The sequence below is a fragment of the Octopus bimaculoides genome, chromosome 18, assembly GCF_046866305.1.
Source record: "Octopus bimaculoides isolate indiv1 chromosome 18, ASM4686630v1, whole genome shotgun sequence".
In the NCBI taxonomy this organism is placed as follows: Eukaryota; Metazoa; Mollusca; class Cephalopoda; order Octopoda; family Octopodidae; genus Octopus; species Octopus bimaculoides.
In genome coordinates this window covers 51,462,724-51,485,632 of record NC_142945.1, presented here as the reverse complement: position 1 = coordinate 51,485,632, position 22,909 = coordinate 51,462,724, and the positions used below count along the sequence as shown (strand labels likewise).

At 36.5% G+C, this 22,909-nt stretch overlaps 1 protein-coding gene across 10 annotated transcripts in view; it reads left to right on the top strand.

The window, feature by feature from the left end:
- LOC106874735 (histamine H2 receptor) overlaps positions 1–22,909 on the top strand; it is a 109,233-nt gene that overhangs the window by 10,358 nt on the left and 75,966 nt on the right. For 6 of the 10 annotated variants that reach the window (XM_089366276.1, XM_014922567.3, XM_089366280.1 and 3 more), the window contains exon 2: positions 21,114–21,156. The exons of the other annotated variants lie outside the window; for them this stretch is intronic. The gene's annotated coding sequence lies outside the window, so the exon portion shown is untranslated. The remainder of the gene's footprint in view (positions 1–21,113; positions 21,157–22,909) is intronic. 10 annotated transcript variants of the gene reach the window in all.

Genomic DNA, 22,909 nt, shown 5'->3' with positions numbered 1-22,909 from the left:
CCCGTAACTTAGCGGTTCGGCAAAAGAGACCAATAGAATAAGTACTAGGCTTCTAAAGAATAAGTCCTGGGGTCAATTTGCTCGACTAAAAGGCGGTGCTCCAGCATGGCCACAGTCAAAAGACTGAAACAAGTAAAAGAGTAAAAGAGTATATAATCAGATTGGAGGCTGGTGTAGCCATCTGGTTTCACCAGTCCTCAGTCAAATCGTCCATCCCATGCTAGCATGGAAAGCGGACGTTAAATGACGATGATGATGATATACATATATAGACAAACAGGCAGACAAGTAACAGCATGGGAAACGAATCAATAATCATTGCCATTAAACTCTGAAGAGGAATCTATATGAGTTATATAGATAAATGTAGAACCAATAATTTTTATTTCATTGATTCATTATTTTAGCAAAGAATATCCATTTTGGTTAATTCTAACCACTCTTTGGAAACTAAACTATTTAGTATCTGTAAATGCTACAGAATTCTGTTAATACAGTTCTTTGCAATTTCAATCGCATACATTACATTTACACACACACAGACACACACACTATATATATATATATATATATATATATATATATATATATATATATATATATATATATATATATATATATATATATATATATATGTATGTATGTATGTATATATGTATATATATATATACATATATATTTGTATATTACATTCATACACAAATGCTCGCACACACAAGTATATGTATATGTGTGTGTGTGTATATATATATATATATATATATATATATATATATATATATATAAAGGTATTAATAGAATAGATGGAAAAAAACGATTTTATTTAGTACGACGTGTTTCGACTTGTTCTGGGTGTCTTTGGGTACATAAATAAATAAAAAAATTAAAAAAAGTCTCACTAGAGATTCAGTGTTACATATCGTTAAATGTCCGTCAAATTTTGGAATGAGTAAAGAACAGCGAAAAGTTGAAACACGAAAAATTCAAATATGAACATGAAAATTCTAGTTTACAGAAAATAATGTAATGAGCCATCGCTGGTGTAACTGTTGAGAAAGAAAAGGAAGTAGAAAGGAAGATAATACTTAGATGAAAAAACAACAACAACAATAACAACAATAATAATAACATCAAGAAAATACCTTAGAAATGAGAACCCAGGTTTGAAATTTCCCCAAGACACCTGATGAAGGCTGGAGGGTATATCAGCCGAAACGTGATTACAACAAACAAGATGAGGACAAATATCCATCAAATGTAAATAATATAAATTGGTTATGTTTCTACAATGCACAAAATAGTTTAAACCCTTTAGCATTCAAACCAGCCATACCCAGCCAAAATATTCCAACTGTTTTATGTTTAGAATGGCCAGATCCAACCTTTCACACCTCTCCTACAAGGTCAATCAAAAAATAAACAATCATATCACCAGCATCGCAAAGCTATGAGATGATAAATGATCAGATGAAAATAACTTGGGATAAATTAACATTTGTCAGAATTATCTGAATGCTAAAGGATCAATCATTTTTTTTTATACAATTCTTAATAATATTTAATTATGAAAATATTATTAGGAATTTTTTGAACATGGAATGGTTTGGAGGATTCATCCAAGTAAAATAGGAATCGAATGGGTTCCATAGGCAAAGAATGGTTGAGTACCACCAGTTTAAGCCTTCATAATGATGCCATCTCATTGCCTGAGGCAGGCAGGGTAGCACTTCCTATGCATGGCTGCTGTCCAATGACTGGAACAAGTAAGAGATAAAAATGGCAATGTCTTATTTGTTTGATATTTTTCTAGAATTAATATTATTTTTATTATTACCATTTTTTTTTTTAACGCAACCCGACATGTAAAAGGGTCACCAAAAATGACATCTTTCCCATGTGACATCTTTCGCTGCCAAGACTGCCATCATCATGTCAGTCCGAATAGATATCATATTTCGCTTCTTCTCCTCCTCATCATCATTAACATCATCATCATCATCATCATCACCATCAGCATTACCATCATCATCAATGCCTCTCTCAAACAAGATCTCTGCCACCACCACCACCACCACCACCACCACCACCACCACCACCACCACCAACACCACCACCAACACCACCACCAACACCAACACCACCACCAACACCACCACCACCACCACCACCAACACCACTAGCTATCCTCTTCTGCTTCCACCGTCATTGTCATCCACAGTTACAATTGTCATCATCATCGTCATCATCAACAAAGCTATCACCACCACCACCTGCTCCACTATCACTACACTCCTCTTCCCCCTCCTCTCCATTTCCTCCTCCTCCTCCTCCCCCACCTCATCATCATCACTCATCATCGCCCTCATCATAGGTGTAATGTCACGGAAGCAGCTAATTATGTAAGTATCACCAAGAGGCAAATATTGGAGCTGCCAATCTAGATGGCTGGTCTTATTAATAATAATGGTTATTTGATACACACGCACACACATGCACATGCACACACACACATGCACACACACACACACATGCATGCAGAAACACACTCACAAACATACACAATCTTCATGCATGCACACATGCATATAATCTCGCAAACACATATACACACACACAAACACATACATGCAAGCACACAAACACACTTGCACAAACACCCAAACACACTCACAAACACACACACACACACTCTCGCAAACACATACACACACACAATACATACACACACACGACACATACACACGCACACACTCTTGCAAACACATATACACACACACCACACATATACACACACTCACACACAAGCATATGCATGCACACAAACACACTTGCACACACACACACACACACACACAATCCCTCAAACATATAAAAACCCACACCGCACACAAACACTCTCGCACACAAACAGATGCATGCATGCACACATGCACTCGTACACACACACACTCACACAAACACACACACACACACACACACACGGGTATGCACTGTTCTTAATTTCATATCTATTACATATTATAATAGTCTTTTAATGGAGCCTCTCCGCCCGCCCACCTGTTCACCCCACCTCCCATCAACAAGGACTATAAATCAGATGGAATTGGATCCCTTCAACAACCGCATTCTACATCCAACCAATCTTTCCACCCCCACTCCCCACACTCCATTCCGCTTCCTCGTCATTACTTATTACTCGTCACTCATCTAATTGTCTAACGAACCACAACCTCCCCCATTTAATGACTTCATATTCTTTTCCTTGTTTGTTTTCATGACCACCGTCACCACTGCCATGGCCACCACCACGTGATGGGCTGGTGGAATCGTTAGCACAACAGGCTGGCTTTCTGTTCTGAGTTCAAATTCCGCCGAGGTCGACTTTGTCAAACCAGACACTGGAGCTCCTCGCAGTCCTCTGGTTTGTCAGTTCCTGTTGAACTGCCAACCTATGACAAGATGGATAAAAAAGCCATATTAAATGATGATGGTGATGATGATGATATATATATATATATATGCAACATGTATGGAGGGGAGGGGTGTGCATGCATGGATGTATGTGTGTGTGCATGTGTATGTGTGTGTGCGTGTGTGCGTGCATGCATATGTGTTACTATCTCCTTGCTTTGAATTCACGTGACTGCTGTAAACGAATGTCACCTCCTTCCAAGTGGTGTTCCTTGTTTCCAGTCTTGAAAACATGTCTGGCAATGAAAAAAAAAAAAACAGATATTCCCTTCCTTGAGAACAGGTGACGGTTGGTGACAGGAAAGGTATCCAATTGCTGACAAAAAAAATCTGACCCATGCCAGCAGAAAAAAACCTGAACATTAAATGATAATGATGATGATGATGATGATGATGATGATGATGATGATGATGATGATGATGATGATGATTGCCATACATACACTATTATGTTAGTACTACACACTATGTCTGTATAATTTAATGTCTATATAATAAATCTATATTGCTATTAGGGGCGGGGACACACAAATTTCATTGTTTAAATCCTTCCTCACTCTTCATCGCTACCACCAACCCTTATTCACACCAACACTGCTTTGTCAAAATAAAAAGCTTAGAAACCATTCTTTGGGCTTCTTTCTTTCTTTCTTTCTTTCTTTTTGTTTTTCATCTCTTCCTTTGTTCAAGGAATTAAACACTTTATGAGAAATCAATGAGTCTTCTTTTCTATTTGCCTTGTTCTTCTTTAAAGCTTTCCAAACCTTTGCAACAGCTGTTCTTTTGTAGACATATCTATAAATAATTCTTCGTTATAATGAAAATAATAATAATGACAATGATCATAATAGCCCTTTCTACTAAAGGGACACAGCCTGAAGTTATAGGGATAGGGGAGTAATCGTTTGTATTGACCCCAATGCTCACCTGGTAATTAAGTTTATTAATTCTCACCTTTAATTAATATGCTCACCTTTAATTAATTCATTAACCCCAAAAGGATGAAAGGCAAAGTCAACCTTAATCATGCTAATTATTATTTCATTGTTATAAAGTAATCAGCTGGCAGAATCGTTAGCATGTCAAACAGAAGGATTAACAGCATTTTGTCCTCTACATTCTGAGTTCAAATTCTATTGAGGTCGACTTTGCCTTTCATTCTTTTGGGGTCAATAAAATGCACATAAGTTGGGCACTGGGGTCAATATAATTGACGAAACTTCTCCCTCCAAAATTTCACGCTATGTACCTTTAGTAGAAAGGGTTTAGATTATTATTATTATTGAGTGAGAGAGCAGTGCATGCCATCAAAGTGACACTGGGGTAAGATATATGAAGCCCAGTATATATATATATATATATATATATATATATATACATCCTCCTCTTTCTCCCCATTCCTCATCTCCCCACATTTAAACCCTACCCTTTCCTTCCTCACCCTCACTCTTCTCTTCTTCCCCTCCTCTTCCTCCTTCCTCTGCCCCTCACCCCATCCTCCTGTTTGGTGGGCAAATCCATTCGGAAGGGCATGGTTGGGTTGCAAGTGCAAAGCTAAATACACCGCATCACAACATAGACACATGCATGCAATCATAGCCCTACTGGATCAGAAATATCCCATGGTTGAACAACATTTACAAGATAAAAATAATATATATAATTAAATGCTGATGTTTTTTTTTTTTCCCACTGAAAGGAAAATTAAGAAACTAGTTACATTTTCGTTTTCTTTCATTTATTTTCTTATTTTGTTTTTGGTTCATAGTCCTATATGTAAAGTTATCTTCTGTGGAATGGTAAAACAGGAAATCGGAGAAGTTCTAACAGTGTGGTAGGAGAATTCCTTCTGTAAAAAATCTAATTTCAGTGAGTCAAGACGTGATAGCTCGAAAATAATTTCGTTGGTTAGATATAGGTAGCATGGAGTAAATAGAGCTGGTAAGATTCACTTAGCTAAGTCATGTGAACGCACACAGATGCATACGCATGTATTCCATGTGTTAGCATGTATTTGGTTGCACTAAAACATGCATATATAGATATATATGTATATATTATGTATGTATATGTATGTGTGTGAATATATATATATATATATCATCATCATCATCATCATCGTTTAACGTCCGCTTTCCATGCTAGCATGGGTTGGACGATTTGACTAAGGACTGGCGAACCAGATGGCTGCACCAGGCTCCAATCTCATCTAGCAGAGTTTCTACAGCTGGATGCCCTTTCTAATGCCAACATGCCCTTCCTAACACCATATATATATATATATATATATATATATACATTGTCGCCTTACTGGCACTTGTGCCGGTGGCATGTGAAAAAACATTCGAGCGAGGTTGTGGCCAGTACGGCCTGACTGGCCTTCGTGCCGGTGGCATGTAAAAGCACCCACTACACTCTCGGAGTGGTTGTTATATATATATATATATATATATATATATATATATATATATATATATATATATATATATATATATATATATATATATATATATATATATATATATATATGTATCTATATATATACATACAAACACAAAAGTATAGAGTAACCCATCAGATTAAAGTAAAGTTGTTAATTTTGTAACTGAACATAAAAACAAACATCAAAATATATGTGTGTGTGTGTGTAATGTATTCTAATCTTGGCCCAAAGCCAGCAATCTTTGAGGGTGGGCCAAATTGATTGTATCAACCCTTGTACTTGACTGATACATTATTTTATCAATCCTGAAAGAGTGATCAGTATAAGCAACCTGGGTGAAATTTGAACCCAGAATGTAAAGCATTGGAAGAATTTCTGTAAAGCATTTTTCTCTGACTTGTTTATGATTCAGCCAGTTTCCACTCTCTAAGATTGCTTGCTGGTCATGCAAGATACTCCTGGGACTCAGCATAATAAGAGAAGGACGAAGAATCTCGTTATTATTATAGATTATTACACATTAATTGTGTATTGAGTGATTTTTCATCTTATTTGTTAGTGTAGATGTGGATGATGATGAATAGTATACATTTTCTTCTGACTTTTGTTTTGTATGCATGTGTCTATGTCTATATTTCTGTATATTTCATATATATTTATGTGTATGTGTTTGAGAGAGAGAGAGAGAGAGAGAGAGAGAGAGAGAGAGAGAGAGAGAGAGGAAGAGAGAGAGTTGAAGAAAAGGAGAGAGAGAATTTAATATTATTTAATGCAAGCGAATCTACCAGGTGAATCTGCTGTCTGCTAGGAACCATTCCATCCTGTGAATGTCTGTGAATCAAATTACTTTCAAGTCCTGTGCATCTTCCAATAAACTCATCTTCATCAACTCACTTTTAAAACTATATTTCTATTGCACATCTTGAAACCCCATCCCCCCTTAGCCCTTATTTTCTGTATTCCCTTACTCTATCTGTCTGTCTATCTATCTATCCATCTATCTATCTATCTATCTATCTATCTATCTATCTATCTATCTATCTATCTATCTACTTATACATATGTATATACATACATATGAATTTATTCTTCATCTCTTTATGAACTCTTATAATAACATACATGCAGCCACATCAACACCTTGTACTGATTATATTTTCCCACTCACACTCATCCAAGATGTTATGCAGTGGGACTGAACCCAAAGCTATGTGGTTGAAATGCCAGCTTCTTACCACACAATCACACCTGTATATATATATATATATATATATATATATATATATATATATATATATATATATATATATACGGAGCAAGTAATTCACGAGAAAAAAATAATTCATGAGAAAATAATTTGCCAAGATATCATTGACTCTGCTATTATCTAGTGTAGCAATTTAAAAATGATAATAGCAGCATCAATAATATAGGCGATTGCAGCCCCTGCCAAAGCATTAAATAGCTGAAGGATTAAAATTAATCAAAGGACATACTAAGTATGTCTACCTGCTGGAAATAACAGTCAAAGCTCTTCTTTGAATCGCCAAAATAAACTGATACAAATCAATCGTCCAAAGTCAAACGGGCTAAGACAATCTCTCAGCATACAGACGGAGAAAAAGAGAGAGGGTGAGAAATACTGCTTTGCCATATGAGAGAAAGTGTCTGTATTTGTACAAGAGCTAAATGTGATAGTGTGGGTATACGTAATTGTTTTTGTGTGTATGCAAGAAAATGTGTGCCTATGTCTGTATGTCTTTGTATGTATGTATGTATGTATGTATGTATGTGTTTATGTATGCAAAAAAAAAAGATTTTTCCATGTTTGTACGAATGTGTGTATGTGCTTATGCATATGTTTATATATATATATATGTATATATATATATATATATATATATATGTATATATGTATATGTATTTATACACACACACAAGTATGTATATATACTTAAGTACATGGGAGCATGTTTCAAAAGTGGATCTTAATGTCTCAAGCCCATGCAGATAAACATAAAGAATTACATGTAAGGGGAAATAGACCCATCATCACTACCACCACCACCATCACCACAACCACGGTTGCCATCTCCCCCCTCCCCTCACTGCACCCTACTCCTGCTCGTTATCTCTCGTTAAGATGGTGTTTACATAGTTGGTTTACATTTGGCTCTCTCTATGTTCACGACCACCAAGTGATTTGCCTGTCTGTGTTGTAATAAGTGAAGCTCTTCTGGCAGAAAGCGAAAAGTCCACCTTGGCATAAAGGGACCTAGTTAAACACAACAAGGTATTTCTTTACTATCCTCTTTCACTGAGATACTTGTATACATATGTGTGTAGGTGTATATATACATACATATATATATATTTTATTTATTATTTTTTACTTGTTTCAGTCATTCGACTGTGGCCATTCTGGGGCCATACCTTGAAGAGTTTTTAGATGAACAAATTGATCCCCTCTACTTATGCTTCCTTTTGCAAGTTTGGCACTTGATCTATCAATCTCTTTTGCTGGGACGTGTAAAACAACATTTGAGTGCGGTCATTGCCAGTGCCGCCAGACTGGCTCCCGCGCAGGTAGAAAGTAAAAGACACCTTTTGAGCATGGTCGTTGCCAGTACTGCCTGACTGGCCCTTGTGTCGGTGGCATGTAAAAGCACCCACTACACTCTCGGAGTGGTTGGCGTTAGGAAGGGCATCCAGCTGTAGAAACCCTGCCAAGTCAGGGTGCAGCTTCCCAGCTTGCCAGTCCTCAGTCAAACTGTCCAACCCATGCCAGCATGTAAAGTGGACGTAAAACGATGATATTGATGATAATGATGATGATGATGATGATGATGATGATAATGAGACACATGCATTTACGTATTTGTTTTGCCAGATTCCTGATGGGAAATTGTGTGTTGAAACAGATATTGTTATATTTGGGGATGGTCATGCTTTGCTACTTAACCACACGTACCACATACTTTCTCTTCACTTCAGCTTTATTATCATTATCATTATCATCATCATCATCATCATCATCATTATTATTATTATTATTATTATTATTATTATTATTATTATTATTATAATCATTATCATCGTCATTATTAATATTATTATTATTATTATTATTATTATTATTATTATTATCATTATTATAATCATTATCATCATCATTATTAATATTATTATTATTATTATTATTATTATTATTATTATTATTATTATCATTATTATTATTATTATTATCATTATTATCGTTGTCATCATCATTATTTTTTTAGTGTCTTTTGTCCAAGCCTTTCATTACACATCATGTTGACCTCTGTCCATTCTCTACTTCACTAAACAGGATAAGAATGGATTAAACAGGACCAGTCATTGAAGAGGTTACAGTAGACAAAGGACACTGAATATAATAATAATAATAATAATAATAATAATAATAATAATAATAATAATGCCGAAGTTGTTAATGCATGCGAGTCGTCTCCTCTCTTCACTAATGATATTTATCTCAGGGAAAGGCTCACCAATTTGGACCAACACAACTTGGCATCTGGGTCATTACAGATGTTGTCATCAGAACACTAAGCAATGGATCAAACACCACAAGTCACCTTGCTTGACTCCCTTACCATTCTACAAATATATAGCCTTGGATTGGTACTTTTTTTTTTTTGCCAGCTCTGATAGGATGAAAAGTATGGTTGTCCTTCATGGGATATGAACTCGGATCACTGAGAATTGGAACAGATATGATAAGGTATTCTGACTGATGCTGTAACGGGTCTGCTAATTCACTGTCTTCCCATGATGCAATGCAGCTGGTTAATGACTCAAATGTAAACTGAATGAGGTGTCTGTTACAATTAATTTCCACATTGCAATGGGATGTGTGTTATCAGCATATATATATATATATATATATATATATATATATATATATATAAGGAAAACGTATTAAAAATAAACAACAAAAAACAACAAGCCCTTCATAGTAAGACTAAATGTTCTAGAATGTGAGTGATATAATATGTGTATGTGTATATATACGTGTGTGTGTTTAGATATAGATATTTCTATATCTGTATGTGTATATACTTGTACATGCCCACACTTTATATATATATATACATATATATATATATATGTATATATATGTATGCAGTATATAAACAAACCATAGATATAAGTAGGTATTCCGCTATCTCAGATTGCAACAGTCAGGTGGTGAACATTAATCCCTTCTTCACACAGTACTCTTGCTGTTGTTGTTGTTGTTGTTGTTTAACCACCACCCCTCCCCCACCGAATTTGGTGAATTGGCTGCGTTGTAACAGCATCAGATGAGGTACCTGCCTTACACTGTCTGCTCCAGCTTGGTTCAAATCCTGTCACGGTCAACATTGCCTTTGCCTTTCATTGCTTTCCATCATTGCAGTCTCGATAAATCTATTGCCAGTCTGGAGTGAGGTGGATGGCTAATTGGACATGATTGTTAGAAGATCAGGGAAGGCACCTTGCAGTGTTAGTTCTAGCCTGTTGCTGTCTAAAGTTCAAATGTGACCGAGGTCAACTTTTCCTTTTATTCTCTGAAAGTTTGATAAACAAAGTGTCAGTCCAGGGTGGAGGATTGATATTCTATGATACAAATTTGAATCATGCTGTGTCAACTTTGTTTTTCATCTTTTCGAGGTCATCAATGTATCAGTATCAATGGTGGTGGTAGTGGTGGTAGTGATGATGATGACAACAATAATGATGGTAATGATGATGGTGATGATGATCATGATAATGATGGTTGATGACGACGACAATGATGACGGAGATTACTAATTATCATAGTGATGATGACGATGACGACAATATCGACGATGACTACAGTGAAGAGGATGATGATGATAATGAAGATGAATATTATTATTATTATTATTATTATTATTATTATTATGATAATTCCACCGAGGTCAGCTTTCCCTTTCATCCTTTCAGGGTCAATAAATTAAGTACCAGTTATGCACTGGGGTCGATGTAAGTGACTAGTCCACTCCCCACAAATTCAAGTCTTTGTGCCTCCAATAGAAAGAATTATTATTATTATTATTATTATTTGAAGAACTGGTTGTAATTTCTAGCAAGTTGAGCAAGCAGTCTGTATAAAGGTACCTTGTTACCTCCACACAAAATAAATAAATAAATGACCAATAAATTTTAAAAAATTAAAACAAAATTACTACCATTAGCCGTTTCCCTAGAATGTTATCAGCAGATGTGGTGGGTGGGGTAGCGTGGATGTTCATTGAATATCTGATACAAAACAGATGGGACGTAGTTAAGTAGGATTGCTAATGGAACTAATTTTAGTAATTAATTCAGCAAGACTTCTAAACAAATTAGTGTTATGTTACAAGGAATAATGGTTATTTTAAGTTTTAATCTGTATTTTTCTAAATATATGTTCTTTTTCTTTAAAAATATGGCCATGTGGTTCTAGGTTCAAGAATACTGTGTGAGTATGTTGGTCATGGATCTTCATGTTGAGTTAATTACGGTAAATAGAAACTGTACTGAAGCCCATCATATGCTCTTCTCTCTCTCTCTCTCTCTCTCTCTCCCTTCCTGTGCAACCCTGCACACACACACACACAAAAAAACACACATATATATTTTATAAGTTTACTTCCCAACCACATGGTTTCAGGTTCAGTCCCACCGTGTGGCACCTTGGGCAAGTATCTTCTGCTATAGCTCTGAGTCAACTAGGGCTATCCTTGTGAACGGATTTGTTTGACTGAAGCTTAAAAACGCCTGTCACACACACACACACAGATGTGTGTTTGTCCTCAACTATCGCTTGACAACCAGGTATGGTTTGTTTGTGTCCCTGTAACTTAGTGGTTTGGCAAACGAGCAATAGATAAAACACCAGGCTTTAAAAAACTAAGCACTGGGGTCAACATATCTGACTAAAACATTTAAAGGCAGTGCCCCAGTATGGTCGCAGTCTAATGACTGAAACAAGTAAAAGATTATGCATATCTACTCATATATACACGTATATTTACTCACACATGCATACACATGCAGTCACCCATGATGATGATAGTGGTATATGTAGACACACACACACACATATATATGTGCTCATATATTATCCTGAATTAGGAAAAACCAGATTCATATTGCCTCATGTACTTTACCTGGTACTTTGTTCTATCGACTCCAGAAGAATGGAAAGCAAAATTGATCTCAGCTGTAGTTGTATTCAGAATATAAAAAGCCTGAAATGTCACCAAGAATTTTGTCCTGTGTGCTAAGGATTCTGCCAATCATAATAATAATAATGACAAGAGCATTCAGAGAGCACAAACCGCTACCAAGGCAACACCTACATCCTCTAACAATTAGTCAGAGATGATTTTTAAAATGAGAATATCTGAAATAAACCTGGCTGCTCTCACGAGTGAGAATACTAGAAATGAACGTGATTGCTCTCAAAAATTAATAAAAAAAAAACAGGAAAAATAATCCAGAATCCTTGTCCAGTTCCGGATCAGCCATAAAATCTAATCAGTTTGTGTCAGTCACGAAGGAAAACATTCCTGAAAGTTCCATCTGAATCCATCCAATGGTTCTTGAGATATCTTGTCCACGGACAAACAAACATGACTGAAAATAATACTTCTGCCTTCGCTAAGGTGGAGGTAATTGTAACAAGAGCACTCAGAGAGCACAAGCCTCCGTCAAGGCAACACTAATGTCCTCTCAACGATCAACCGGATATGATTTTTAAAATGAGAATATCTTAAATAAACTCGATTGTTCTCACAAAAGAGAATACTAAAAATTAACCTGGCTGCTCTCAAAAATTAAGTTAAAAAACAGGAAAAATAATCCAGAATCCTTGTTCAGTACTGGATTGATCCCAAAATCTAATCAGTTCGTACCAATCACAAGGCCAAACATCCCTGAAAGTTTCATTCGAATCCATCCAGTGGTTCTTGAGATATTTTGTCCACAGACAAACAAACAAACAAACACGACTGAAAACAATACCTTCATCTTAACTAAGGCAGAGGTAATAATTATAAGACCCCCACCAGCAAAGTCATGCACTATTTATGGCCCCACCAGCAAGATCATGCACTATTTATGGCCTCACCTGCAAGGTCAATGCGCTGTTTATTTTGATATGAGTTTGCCATGTACACATTTGGTTGTGATGCATGTGCCTGGTGTACCCTTATCAAATGGGTAGTCTTGATGGGTGTACTGGGCTTCGTATATTTTACCCCAGCGTCACTTTGATGTCATGCGTTGCTCTTTCACCCAACAATGATGATGATGATAATAATAATAATAATGATAATGGTTTCAAACTTTGGTACAAGGCCAGTAATATTGGGGGTCAGTCAATTATATCGACCCCAGTACTCAACTGGTTCTTATTTTATCAACCCTAAAACAGTAAAAAGCAAAATCAACCTCAGCAGAATTTGAACTCAGAATGTAAAGCCGGACGAAATGTCATGAAGCATTTCGCCTGGCCTGCTAACCATTCCGCCAGCTCGCTGTCTCAGTAAGAATGATAATAAAGATAATAATAACATCCACAACAATATCTGAACAATAAATCTCCAGTGTGTGATGTGTGAATAGAATTATGATAGTACTTTGTTTTGTTTAATGCTTATTATTTTGAGGATGTGAGAGGAATTTCCTGTATAACCACAGACACTTATTAAATGAACTTTTAACACACTTATTTATTATAACTTTCCCCTCACATGATTTATTGTTTGGCAAGCCAACTAGGGAGCCACTACCTAGCCACTTGAAGTGCTAGAAATAGCAACCAAATCTTCCTACCAGTGGTGGTAGTAGTAGTAGTAGTAGTAGTAGTAGTAGTAGTGATTGTGGTCGTGGGTGTGGTTAGGCTCCCCCACCACCCCGGATTGCTTTCATACAGATTCTCTGATAGATATCAATCAGTACTCCACTCCATTAATTTCTTTTGTTGTTCTACCTCCAGCCCCCCCCCTCAGGCACGCTCTCACCTCCCTCCCTCCCTCTCCCTTTTCCATCACTACCTTCTAATGGTCTCAGCTTTTCTGATTGATTGATTGATCAAACAGTTTTGTAATCAATACAGTTATGTTCTTATTGGTTGACCTTTCATCACCTTCAATCAAACTGTCCTTTCATCAGTTTTATAATCATGTTATTTTGTTGTTGTAGTTGTTGCTGTTGTTTAACCCTGGGTCAGGTTTTGTCAAGCAAGTCTATGATCAACATTAAGGTTATTAGCGAGCTGGCAGAAGCATTAGCACACCAGACGAAATTCTTAGCGGTATTTCGTCTGTCTTATGTTCTGAGTTCAAATTTCGCCGAGGTCGACTTGGCCTTTCATCCTTTCAGGGTCGATAAATTAAGTACCAGTTGCGTACTGGGATCAATCTAAATGACTGGCCCCCCCTGTCCCAAAAATTTCGGGTCTTGTGCCTAGAGTATTAAGGTTATCTTAAGGCAGCGAGCTGGCAGAACCGTTAGCATGCCAGGTGAAATGCTTAACAGTTTTTCACTTGTTGCTACATTCTGAGTTCAAATTTTGCCGAGGTCGACTTTGCCTTTCATCCTTTCGGGGTCGATTAAATAAGTACCAGTTATGCACTGGGTCGATGTAATCAACTTAATCCCTTTGTCTGTCCTTTTTTTGTCCTGTCTGTGTGTAGCCCCTTGTGGGCAGTAAAGAAATACGAAACATTAGCAAAGCCTTCTGGGTGGATGCAGTTGATGGAAACTGAAAGAAGCCTGTCATGTATTTATATATATGTATATGTTTGTGTCTGTGTTTGTTCCCCCCACTATCACTTGACAACCGATGTTGGTGTGTTTACATCCCTGAACTTAGTGGTGCAGCAAAAGAGAATGCTAGAATGATAGATGACTAAGCTTACAAAGAATAAGTCCTGGAGTTTATTTGTTCAACTAGAGGCAATACTCCAGTATGGCCACTGTCAAAATGACTGAAACAAGTAAAAGAATAAAATATATATATATATACACACATATATATATATATATATATATATACATATATATATATATATATATATATATACATATATATATATATATATATATATATATATATATATATATATATATATATATATATATATAGATAGATAGATAGATAGATAGATAGATAGATATCTAGCATCATCATCATCATCATCCTTTAAGGTTTGTTTTCCATGCTGGTATGGGTTGGACGATTTGACCAGAGCTGGCAAACTGGTGAGCTGCACCAGGTTCCAATCTGACGTGTGTATGTGTGAGTGATGTCTCCTCTTCACATTTACACACTAATTGTAAACAAAGTCAGTGTTCATTAACGAAGAAAAAAAAAATGTATTTTGTTTGCAATTGTCCATGAAAACATGTCTGATCATTGAGCTGTGTGTGTGTGTGTGTGTGTGTGATTGTGTGTTCAAAGGATTAGAGGAAAATATCAAGTTGCTTGAGGACTGATAAAAGCCATCGAAAAATTTGTCTCCGGCTGTTTCGTTTGACCGAGTTAAGCACAGAAAAGTGGACGTCAAATCGCTGCTACTGATAACGATGGTGGTTGTAGTGGTGAAGGGTGATGGGTGATGATGATGAAAGACAGGGGTTCGGGTTACCAACTTATTCATCATGCGTTCAAAAGTAGGTGTCACTATGAGTTAAAGAAATGATCAATAGTATTGATGGCGTTGCTAGGCCATTATTTATCAATATGTTTGATTGGTTTATAATCCGGCCTGTTTGTTAAGACGTTAAGACTTCACGCATTTAATATTACAGACAATGGACATGTGTATGTGTATGTGTGGAGGTGTGTGTAAAGATATGTGTATGTATGTGTATATGCGAGTAAAGTGTTTATATTGGGTGTTTGTATATATATGTTTTATTGTATTTGTTTATGTGTTTTTGTGTATGCATAGATGTGTATGTGTGGGCGTGTAGATGTTTGTGTATATATGTTGGTATGTGTATGTGTGTCTGTATGTGTATCTGTGTATGGGTATGTGTATGAAAATGTATGTATGTCTGAGTGTGTGTGTATGTGAGCAGTTGTGCCAGTGTAAATACTGTGGTTATTGTCGCGGCATTCCGTCGCTTACGACGACGAGGGTTCCAGTTGATCCGATCGACAGAACAGCCTCCTTGTGAAATTAACATGCAAGTGGCTGAGCACTCCACAGACACGTGTACCCTTGGTGTGTGAATGTGCATGTGTCTGCATGAAAGAGTGTGTGTGTTTGTGACTGTGAGTATGTTTATGTGTGTGTGTGTGTGTGTGATTGAGTATGTTTGTGTGTGTGTGACTGTGTGAGTATGTTTATGTGTGTGCATGTGTGACTGTGTGAGTATATTTATGTGTGTGTGTGTGCGACTTTGTGAGTATGTTTGTGTGTGTATGTGTTTTCTTGTCTTGGCATCAAGTGATGATCCTCAACAAGTGTACCTATCACACAAGCATTACCGTTAGTTTCCGGTCTTCCATGAAAGCATATCAGTGCAAGTTGTTGCAGATCCTGTATCCTGGTGGCATGTCTTGAGATTTTTGATACAAAGCGTTGGCATCCTTCTCCGCTCATTATAATACTTTCAATACCAAAGCTTGGTGTGAGTCCTTCCGGGATTTTCTAGATGTATATCACTGCATTTCTTAGCCACCATCATTTTAGGAAATAGAATCTTAACATTTTAAACCTCTCCCAAAAGCTGACATGTCACAGTGAGACAACCATCTTTGTGTAACTTCACCGGAATGCTTCAAGTTCCGTCGTTAATACTGCACCGTGTGGTGGCCTTAGTTGGGAGTAGTATTCTGAGCAGCAGACTACATAGGTCTTCCACTGGATCATCGTAGTTTCCTGTTTTCTTGTCTCTGAAAGTTCTAAGTTTCCATCCGGTCGGCTGTCTTCATTTTATTGCTAATTTAGTAACGCTGTTTGTAAAGGCAGCGAGCTGGCAGAAACGTTAGCATGCTGGGCGAAATGCCTAGCGGTAATTTGTCTGCCATTACGTTCTGAATTCAAATTCCGCTGAGGTTGACTTTGCCTTTCATCCTTTCGGGGTCGATTAAATAAGTACCAGTTACGTACTAGGGTTGATCTAATCGACTTAATCCCTTTGTCTGTCCTTGTTTGTCCCCTTTATGTTTAGCCCCTTGTAAGCAATAAAGAAATAAATTTAATAATACTTAGTTCATCGACCCTGAAACGACAAAAGGCAAAGTCGACCTCGGTGGAATTTGAACTCAGAACGTAAGGACAGACGTAGTACCACTAAGCATTTCGCCCGGCATGCTAACGTTTCTGCCAGCTCGCAGCCGTAATACTGGTGACGTCTGTGATAATAATGGTGGAGGTGATGGTGTTGATGATGATATAATGACAATGATGATGATGACGATGATGATGATGATGCTGCTGCTGATGGTAATGATGGATGAAGAGATTGTGACAGAAATAAGCTGACATTTTGAAGTGATGGTGATGATGATGATGATAATGGTGGTGGTGGTGGTGGTGGTGATGATGATGAGGACAATGATGATAATGATGATGACAGTGATAACTAATGAATTTTTTGCTGACGAAGATCCCCAGTAGATGTCTCTGATTCTCATTTTGTGTTTTATTCTCTTAAAAGCAGTTTGCTGCTCTGACTGTTTTTGTCATCACTGGACAGTGGTCAATATGTTTATAGAATGATGTCCCACCCTACCCCCACCCCCTGCATTACATGCACAGGCTATAACTATTGTTATTAATTGGTTTTCAGGCATTGTAAACGTAAAACTAATCATTAATTGATCTGGTGGTTTGTTTATACACAAACATTCGTACATATGTGTGTATATATATGTGTGTGTGTGTATATGTGTATGTATATTTATACTTTATGTATATGTATGAATGTATCTTTCGTATATACATGTATGCATATTTATGTATGTATATGTGTATGTATGTAAATATAACTGTATATACAATATATATATATTTTTTTTTATATATATTTATATATATGTGTGTGTGTATATATATGTATATATGTATATGTATGTATATGTATGGCATGTGTATATGTATATGCATGTATGTCCAAGTATATGTGTATTCACATAAGTGTGTGTGCTGTATATACATATATATGTATATACAAACATACACATATATATACATACATACATATATATATATATATATATATATATATATATATATATATATATATATACACACACACCATATATATATATATATATATATATATATATACACACACACCATATATATATATATATATATATATATATATATGGAGAGAGTGAGAGAGAGATACATACATGCACACACATATATATATGTACATGTACTTTTGCAAGTAATGACTCACTCCATTGCTATTGTCTGTTGCACATACGTTTCACAAGGTGACAAAAGAATTTTTTCTTTTGTTCCCCGGTCGTGTGCATGCACATGCCAAATGTACTGGAGTGAGTCAACTACAAATGATTCGATAAATCTCCTATATACATTCAGTTCACACATACACATACACACGTGTGTGTCTATATACGTATATATATATATATATATATATATATATATATATATATATATATATATATATATATATATATATATATACACACACACACAATTAGAGGTTGTGTTAACCTCATGAAGGGATAGTTCCATTCAAGGAAATAATAGTGCAATACCTATATATATATATATATATATATATGGGAAAATTTACGAAAAAAACAACAGACGAAGACAGGTGGTGTAAACAACAAGTGGATGTATTAGTATAACGCTCGGTAATAGAGAAAGTCTTTGAAGTTTTGAGCTACACTCTTCAACTGAAAGGAACACGGAAAGAAACAAGGAGAGAAAAAAATATAAAAGTAGTCGTCAGCAATCTATCATGGCGAATCATATATATATATATATATATATATATATATATATAGTATGTTATCTCCTTTGTACGGCCACACCTTGAATACTGTTGCCTTCTGTGGTTTCCCCATACAAAACAAATCATCTCAAATATTAAATCACCCCAGAGGGCATGCACTAAACGAATTAAGGGCATGTCTGATCTTGATAACTGGGGCCGCTTTAAAGCCTTGAAACTCTACTCTCTCCAGTGCCACCGCAAGTGGCACGTCATTTGCGCAATGTGGAGAATATACCACCAGCACTGCCCAAACGACCTGGACTTTAGCTTCAAGGTTCATCCAAAGCAGGAACCATGGGCCATATGTCCCCTGCCCAATTCAGGATCACAGCATATAGGTACACTGTGGCACAATTTCTTTGTATGTGCGCGTATGTGAGCGCATGTGTGTGTTTATGCTGGTCCCCCACCACCACTTGACAATCAGTGTTAGTTTGTTTACACCTCTGTAACCTATTGATTCATCAAAGGAGAGCGAAAGGATAAGTACCTGGCATTAAAAGATAATTTCCAGGGTCACTTTGTTTTGCCTGGACCCTTCAGTGACCCAGTATGACATGTATGTATACATGTATATGTACCTACAGTTAGATAAATAGATAGATAGGTAGGTAGCTAGATAAATATCACAGTCTTCCTCACAGTTTCCTTTTACTAAATTCCCTTACATGGCATTGATTGGCCTGGGGCTGCAACGTGAACCTCTCAACCGCACAGCCACGTTAGTAAATATATAAAAAGAAAATTAAATGAAACAATAAAATTAATACCATTCCTGTTAAAACTGCAAAGTATGTGAGGGGAGGGGGAAGTGAAAGGGGGAGATAATCTTGTCCTCCAAAACGATGGAGGTGGTGGGGGTGCAGGAAGCGAGAGTGATAGTGTGAGGGATTGGTACGCTTGAAATTACTACGCAACATGTAGATATTCACTGAAGTATGTTTAAAGTAGGAACGTAGCTGAAAGTTCCACCACCACCATCGCCATCACGACCGCCACCGCCACCACCAGTAATGCAGTCAAGGCTATCACCAACATAGTCCTCATGATTGTCCCAGGAAAAAAAAACAAAAAAACCAATCCCTTTTGAAACTGGTAATTTCCGGAAACAGTTTTGGTGGTGGCGGTGGGGGAGGAAGCAATGACAAAAATATTAGGTCAAGTTTGTAGTTGAGTTGTGCTCTTTTGTAATGTTCCATTTCTCACTTCAGCTGATGTTGTACGATTAAACCAACCAACACACACAGGCACTCGCATGCGTGCATACACACTCATCAAAACACAGATACACACACACACTCACACATAGATACACACATATACACATTGCATGAACACATACAGAGACACACACATGAACATCCATACATATCCAGTTATAGATATATTTACCCACAGGTATGCATATGCGTGTGTGTGTGTGTGTGTATGTGCATGTATATGCATGCATGGCTGATGCCAGTACCACCTGACTGGCCCTCATGCTGGTGGCACATAAAAAGGCACCCACTACACTTTCGGAGTGGTTGGCGTTTGGAAGGACATCTAGCTGTTGAAATATTGCCAGATCGGATTGGAGCCTGGTGCAGCTTTCTGGCTTGCCATCTCTCAGTCAAACTGTCCAACCCATGCCAGCATTGAAAGCGGACGTTAAACGATGATGATGACGATGATACATTTATATATATATATACACACACACACACACACACATATATACATACATATATATATATATATATATATATATATATATATGTATCTCCTGCATACACATGGATTACACTGGACTCTTCTGTTAATGAGAAATTGCTCCAATACTCCACAATGTTTGAACCTTTTGAACTTTTCTGAACTTTTTTTGTACTTTCTGCTTTTTCCTATTGTCGTTTCTTCTTACCCTATTTTTTCTGACCCTGTTTTCTCTCAATCTGCACATTAGCCACTAAACCTTTTTCTATTTTCTCTCCCTGTTTATTTCTGTGTTCCTTTCTGTTGAAGAGCGTAGGCTCGAAACGTAAAAGACTTTCTCACTTCCCGAGCATTAAACTGATACATTTGTGTTGAGTACACTTTTTCTGTTTGTTAATGCTAAAATATATGTATTGAGAATAACATGGTAGTCAGACTGTTGGATGATTATGTATATTTTTATTTTCATTTTTAGTGCATTCTTCTGTTATCGGATTTACCAAAAGAAGTGGTTTACAGTAAGTTTGCTTTGCCTCTTTATATAAAATTGAAACTGATAATGTGTTAGAGAGAGGGGGGGAGAGGAACAAATTAGAAAGGAAGGTGCAGAGGTGAGAGAAGAGGAGAAAGTGGGAGTGTGTTTTGGGAGTTTGTGAAGGAAGGGAAATGAAAGAAGAAAAATATTTGAGAGGAGGTGGTGGGGGTGGGGTGGGGGTAAATGAGGCATGGATTTTGTATCAGTGTGGTCAGACTTGCTTGATTAGAATTCAATATGTTTTTTTTTTTCCCCACTTAGTGACCTTTTGAGTGGGGAAGAAAAGGAATTTTTGTATTCAAGTGGTCAAAGTCTTCAATTGGAAAACCAGATGTTGTTTTTGATTTTCTCCAGTAAGAATTATAATTACATTTCAAGGTCTAGTTTTTGCATTCTTTTGTATTTATTAATATAAAGGTGAGAGAATAGTTGTATGGGTGTGGTCAGATTTTTTAAAATTAAACTTCCAAATGTTGTTTTTGATTGAGCTGTGTATGGCTATGGGTTTGAAAAAGTAATCTATGATTTTAAAAACAACCTGAAAAATGTTTAAGTGTGGGAAAGTGTTTCTCAATTATAAATATGATCTGAATTTCTTTTTAAAAATCATGAATATGAAATGAGTCTAAAAGAAGGGGAGGGGGGAAATCTAAATGTGAATGAAAACATATCCTTCTTAAGTGAATATATTCACAACGATAAATACAATTTAAACCAAACGATCAGAATCTACAAATCATAAGCAATCATGAATATAGTCTGAATGGGGATTGGGGGAGTTAGAATGTCCATGGAAATATGCCTTTTCCCTACGTGTATATCATCATCATCATTATCATCGTTGTCATTTAACGTCCGCTTTCCATGCTAGCATCGGTTGGACGATTTGACTGAGGACTGGTGAAACCAGATGGCTACACCAGGCTCCAATCTGATTTGGCAGAGTTTCTACAGCTGGATGCCCTTCCCAATGCCAACCACTCCGAGAGTGTAGTGTATGCTTTTACGTGCCACCGGCACAAAGGCCAGTCAGGTGGTACTGGCAACGGCCATATATATATATAGATAGATAGATATATATACATATTTATACGTATGTGTATGTATATATATATATATATATATATATATATATATAATACATATATATATGTATATATACGTCTATATATATATGTGTGTGTATATATATATATATATATATATATATATTTGGTAATTTAAAATCTGAAAGGGACAGGCTTGTGTTAGAGGCATGAAAGTCGCATGGAGCCAAATCTAACTGTTTTAGATAATATATGGAACTCCTAAATGTGTTGAGTGCCTTTTTCTTTTGTTTGTCCACTCACTCATGTGCCTATGTGTACACACACACACACACACACACACACACAGACATTAAAATTTGTAGGAAACATTATCCGAAGCTCTTTTATTCTCAGTTGTCAATTTGGTTAATTGCCAGTCAGTGACTACTACTGACAGAAGCTAAAACAAGGAAGAAAATTAAAAGAAAAAAAAAAACAAATAAAAACCAAAATTATAAAATCTTACCCAACCATATCAATGTAAACCCCGCTGTAATTTATCATTTATAAATCTCTTTATTATTTCTGTGTAAGTGAATCTATTGGCCCAAACTGTACTGAAGCATTAGCGATCACCTTAAAATGCTTTAGGTAATTCAAACCAATTGGATCGACCTCATTTCTGTATTTGTAAGCAGCGGAGTGTGA